Here is a 6185-nt window from a genome sequence, read left to right on the forward strand (position 1 = left end):
GTTAGAATATCCCAATCTAGGTAATTGGCTTTGGGAATTCTTCTTTTCATAGTTCTTATCTCTTCTTGACCCAGCTAGGAGATCACAGAACGCCTGCATAATTGATATGCCACTGAGGTGAGATTTATGTAGACATTTTTCCAACATCATCTTTCTGTACATCTGTCTCTGAGCAGAGTTCAGCATTATCCATTCCTCCTGTGTAAACTCCACGGCCACATCTTTAAATGTCACTGGTCCCTGTAAGTAGGTGGCTGGAAATCCATCCACCATTCTTTCCTCCTCAGTATTTCTCACATAGAAACAGGCAGATTCCTGTGCAGTCAGAGCCCACATAGGAGATAGGTCAATAGCTGTCATCTTGAGAGTCTGAAAGTAACATCTGCCTGCATAACAGGGTAGAGAGATCAGGATATTTCTTTTCTTGTTTCTCTGATCCAATTAGGGCAGGGATGCACTTCACTGAGCATCTTCCCTGTAAGTAAATTGGCAGGTTCAGTTAAAAGAAGAAAGGTGGAAACAAGGCCCCACTGGAGGCAAGATAAAAAAAAACACAATTATACCCATCTCCCTACTTTCAGCAATTTCTGACCAGCTTAAATCTTTATTGGGATTGTAATAACATGCATTATAGTCATCCCTTGTCATCATTATTTTTGTTGTTGTTAATCCTTACTTGAGGATATTTTTCCATTTATTTTTATGGAGAGTGGAAGGGAGAGAGAGAGACAGAGAGAAACATTCATTGGTTGCCTCCTGCACGCACCTCACCCATGACAGGGCAAGCAGCAACCAAGGTACATGCCCTTGACCGGAATTGAATCTGGGGCCCTTCAGTCTGCAGGCCGATGCTCTATCCACTGTGCCATACTGCCTAGGGCATGTTTGTTATTTATACTGGCTTCACCTGCAGACTACTACTTAGCCTTGGGTCGAACTAGCATACATTATTTAAAAAAAAACACACACAAAAACTTAAGACTAAAGAGAACCAGTCAAAAAGGTATAGTTGGCCCTAGCTGGTTTGGCTCAGTGGATAGAGCATCAGCCTGGGGACTGAAGAGTCCCAGGTTCGATTCTGGTCAAGGGCACATGCCTAGGTTGTGGGCTCGATCCCCAGTGGGGGCGTGCAGGCGGCAGCCGATCAATGATTCTCATCATTGATGTTTCTATCTCTCCCTCTCCCTCTCTGAAATCAATAAAAAAATATTTTTTAGGCAGCGCCCTCGCCTGCGGGAGGGGCAGGCGGTCGCGCAGGCGCAATTGGGATCCGCTGCTCTCGCAGCCGAGGGAGAGACCAGCCCAGAACTAGACGTAGGCGCGCTGGTCGGCCTGCGCCTCCCTCCCCCGCCCCAGGCCCTGAGACCGGCTACGCAGGCTTTCCCGTGGGCTGTCTTCTGGCCTCAGAGTATTCCTTATCAGAGCCTTGGGCCCTCGGGCCCCTTGACTCAGTACTTGGTGGACCATGATCACGCCCTCCTGCGCGATGGGTGCTGGCTTGCCTGGCTGATTCACGTGGGAGAGTCCTTGTATGCCATGGTATGTGCAAGTCTAAAGGCGTCACGAATGGTCGGGCTCAACTACTCTGGTTCCTGCAGACGTTCCTCTTTGGGAGAGCCGCCCTCTCCATCGTGATCGCTCATAGACCAAAACGCCGAAAGCAGCTTAAAGGAGACCTCCAACCCTTTCCCTGCCCTGACATCCAGCCTCACTCTTGTCTGAGGATGGCGTGTTTACTCCACCTTTCTGTTTTCTGGAAAGTTACGACCCTCTAGTTAGTCATCATCTCATTCTCTGGTTGGACTTGAGTAGATAATAGGAAAAGGTCTGATCTTTCCAATTCTGAAGACTAACCTATTTGGCAGAGTATGTCCAGCTACCTCTCTCTCTGCCACGTACTAAATTTGCTTGTTGGTATACCTGTGCTCTCACCTTTTGACTAAAACACCTTACCCATACCACCCCCATCTTAGCTGATTAGGGGTTGCTTTTTGGTAAGGTAAAAGATTTTAGAGTTTATGGATGGAAATCCAACTCAGATTTTGGAATAGCATGGTCCTCTCCAAGGGAAATAATGACAGTAGTATTAAGGGTGCTGGGAACAAGATGGTGCATTATTGAATGAAATGGATTAACGAATAAAATGCTGTGAATTTTCTCTCAAAAAAATATATATTTTTAAAAAGAGGCATAATTGTGTACTTAAATATCATGCATACTTTGCTATATATATGTAAATAATCGATTTTAGAGAGGAAGGGAGAGGGAGCAAGAGAAGAAACATCAATGATGAGGGAGAATCATCAATCAGCTTCCTCCTGCACCCCCCCCACACACACACACACTGGAAATAGAACCTGCAACCTGGGCATGTGCCCTGACCATGAATCAAACCAGGACCTCTTCATTCATAGATCAATACTCAACTACTGAGCCATGCTGGCCAAGCTACAGATCTAACTTTTTAAAGATTAGATGATAACCTTCAAAGGCAAGCCTTCTATCAGTATTATACTTCAACTAGAGGCCCAGTGCATAAAATTTGTGCACTCGGGGGTGGGGTTCCTCAGCTCTGCCTGCACCCTCTTGCAGTCCAGGAGCCCATGGGGAGCGGGCCTAAGCTGGCAGTTGGTCATCCTTAGTGCTGCTGTGCTGACAGCTGTGAGCCTGGCTTCTGGCTGAGCAGCACTCCCCCATGGGAGCGCACTGACCACCAGGGGGCAGCTCCTACATCAAGTGTCTGCCCCCTGGTGGTCAGTGCACATCATAGCGAGCAGTTGAGTGGTCTTAGCATACATTAGCATATTATGCTTTGATTGGTTGAATGGACGACCAGATGACCAGACACTTAGCATATTAGGCTTTTATTATCTATGATGATAGAGTTCAGTTTTAATGGACAAAATTATAGAATTGGCATTGTAATGTAGACAGGTAGGTTCTATGTCCTTAAACCAGAAAAGCATGTCACTGTTACTTTAGTGTGTATCTTACAGAAATACATTTTTCTAAACATAAAGGATTATTATCCTGGAAAAAAGATTCCAGGAAACAGGAGACCTAACAGAGATGAGATGAGGGTAAAGGGAAGTCCCAGTGTGCCAGTGTGCTGCATGCCTAGAGAATAACTGATCACCCTATCTCGGTGGGAGCATCATCCCATACACCAAAAAGGGTATGGGTTTAATTCCTGGTCAGGGCAGACTAAGTTGCGTGTTTGATCCCTAGTTGGGGTGTGTACTGGAAACAACCAATGAATGTTCTCTCTCTCCCTCTCCCTCCCCCTTTTCCCTTCCCCTCTAAAATCAATAAAAACGTCGTCAGCCATGCTGGCGTGGCTCAGTGGTTGAGCGTCAACCTGTGAACCAAGTTCGATTCCCATTCAGAGCACATGCCCAGGTTGGGGGTGTGCAGGAGGCAGCCAATAAATGCTTCTCTCTCATCATTGATCTTTCTATCTCTCTTTCCCTCTCCCTTCCTCTCTGAAAGTAATAAAAATATATTTTAAAAAACACACGACATATCTTTGCATGAGGGTTTTAAAAAAGGAATCACTGATTAGATCAGGTTATGGTGTGCTGCCAGAATTTTTAAAGCATGCAATACCTGACTATTTAATAAGGGGCAATGACCTCTTTTCCTTTCCATTGTCAAATTAAAAAATGAGAACAGCCAATACAACAATAATCATCCAATGTGAATGAATCAAAATTATACCTATTTTTTGTCAGATCAGCAAAAGTACATGTTTTGATGTACTGCAGTTTTAGTAACGAGTTTATGTGTGCCATGAGATGAAAAAGGTTGACAATCACTGGTCTAGATAGTATGAGGAAGGAAGGCTCCTAGGGATATGTGTTCAGGAAGAGAGAAAAGTGATAGGGTGTGTGACAGGTTTCTACCTTGAGGAAAAAGGAATGGAAAGACAGTGTATTTTTTAAATATGCTTTTATTGATTTTTTTAGAGGGAGAAGGATAGAAACATCAATGAGAAACAGCTCCTCCTGCACGCCCCCTACTGGGGATCCGCGGGAAACCAGGCACGTGCAGTGACGGGGAGTCTAACAGCTGGCCTCCTGGCTCATGGGTCAGTGCTCAACCACTGAGCACCAGCCGGGCTGGAAAGGCATGTTACATGGGCTTCCACTGGAGGAAGCGGGCCTCCTGCTTTTATTATGAGCCTTTTAATATATTAGACCTAAACATGTATGTACACATTCCTCAGAAAGCTAACAGTTACCGAGAAATAAGCAATCAAATCAAGAATTAAGAGAATGGCAATGAAGTAAAATTTAAGAACTGACAGCAAAAATTACAGAACAGAAAACCAAAACACAAAGACATAATACAAAATCAAAAGATATGGGGGGAGGGGGGTGTCAAGTGTGGAAAAAGGAGACATAAAACTTTAGACAATACATAAAAAGTAAAAAAAAAAAAGATAAATCACAAAATATGACCCAAATCATCTTTGAAAAGAATAATGTAGATATATATCTTGTAGGATGAATCAAGAAAATAAAAAGATGGCCTATATAAAAGGCTATAATTAGAGCTGTGCTTTTTAAACATTACTAAAAAGCAATGTTTTTTAAAATTACTATGAAAATAGCATGAGCAATTTAAGCAAGCTTAAAATTTCAGATAAGATGAATAATTTTTGGCAAAACTTGTGTCCAAAATTGACTAAGAAATAAAAAACATAAATCAATTAATTACTGTAAAAACAATTGGATCAGAAGTAAAATTCTCTTAAAGATTTTCAGCCCAAAACTTTAAAAATATATATATTTTTATTTACTTCAGAGAGGAAGGGAGAGAGAGAGATCAATGATGAGAGGAAATCATTGATCGGCTGCCTTCTGCACACCCCCTACTGGGGATCAGGCCTGCAACTCAGGCATGTGCCCCTGACCAGAATCGAATCCGAGGAGCCAAACTAGCTAGGGTTCACCCCAAAACTTTTAAGGAAGACTTTTTGAGGGGGGGGGGTTGTACAGGGGGTAGGCTATTTTAAAGAATAGAAGAAAAAAGTTGTGTTTCCCAAATTATTGAGAAATATTGTAAAATATTTTCAGGTCAATACAAAAGATAGTACAAAGAAGGACTGAAGTTCCACCATAATTCTGAACACCAAAAAAGTCCTAAGTAAAATATTAATACATTGACTATGGCAGTGTATTTAAGTAGTGCTATATCACATCAAGCAGGTATTAACCAAGAATACAAGAGTGGTTGAAAATTTAAAAAGTATTATTACTATACTAGGGGCCCGGTGCACGAAATTCGTGCACTGGGTGTGTGTGTGTGTGGGGGGGGGGAGTGTCCCTCAACCCAGCCTGCCCCCTCTCACATACTGGGAGCCCTCAGGCGTTGACCCCCATCACCCTCCAATCGCAGGATCAGCCCCTTGCCCAGGCCTGATGCCTCTGGCCTAGGCGGGGGACCTGCAGTGGCAGCGGGGGTGCCGCCCCTGGCCCTGCAGGATGCCTCTGGCTGAGGTGTCCTGCCCTGGCAGCGGGGACCCGCAGCTGCAGCGGCCCCGCGATCATGGGCCTCGCTTTAGGCCCAGGCAAGGGACCCCTAGCTCCTGGGACTGCCAGCTTTGACCGTGCCCAGCTCCCATTGCTGGCTCCACCCCTACTTCCTGCTATCACTGGCCAGGGCGGCAAAGGCGCCTGATTCTCCGATCATGGCTGGGGGGCAGGGCAAAGGCGGCCCCAGGGCCGCCTTTGCCCTGCCCCCAGCTCTTAGCTCCCCCCTGGGTTTCTGATCACTGTCAGTGGCAGGGGGCTTCTTCCTGCTTTCGCCTCCCTGCATTGTGCCTACATATGCAAATTAATCGCCATCTTGTTGGCAGTTAATTTGCATATAGCCCTGATTAGCCAATGAAAAGGGTATCGTCGTACGCCAATTACCATTTTTCTCTTTTATTAGTGTTGATGTAATAGTATAATGAACACTCTTCTACCCATCACTTTATTTTGAGACAGGCCTGGAAATGCCATTATTTGTAAGTATTTCAGAATTTATCTCTGAATAAGCACCTTTAAAAAGTAACCAGGACATTATCACACCTATTTAATTAGCAATTCCTTAATATCGAGTATATAGGCAGTATTAAAACGTGTTATATCATGCTTTTAAAACGTTTTTTCAGCTTATGGCCCACATAAAGTTCATAC

The sequence above is a fragment of the Myotis daubentonii genome, chromosome 19 (genome assembly GCF_963259705.1).
Source record: "Myotis daubentonii chromosome 19, mMyoDau2.1, whole genome shotgun sequence".
NCBI classification, from domain to species: Eukaryota; Metazoa; Chordata; class Mammalia; order Chiroptera; family Vespertilionidae; genus Myotis; species Myotis daubentonii.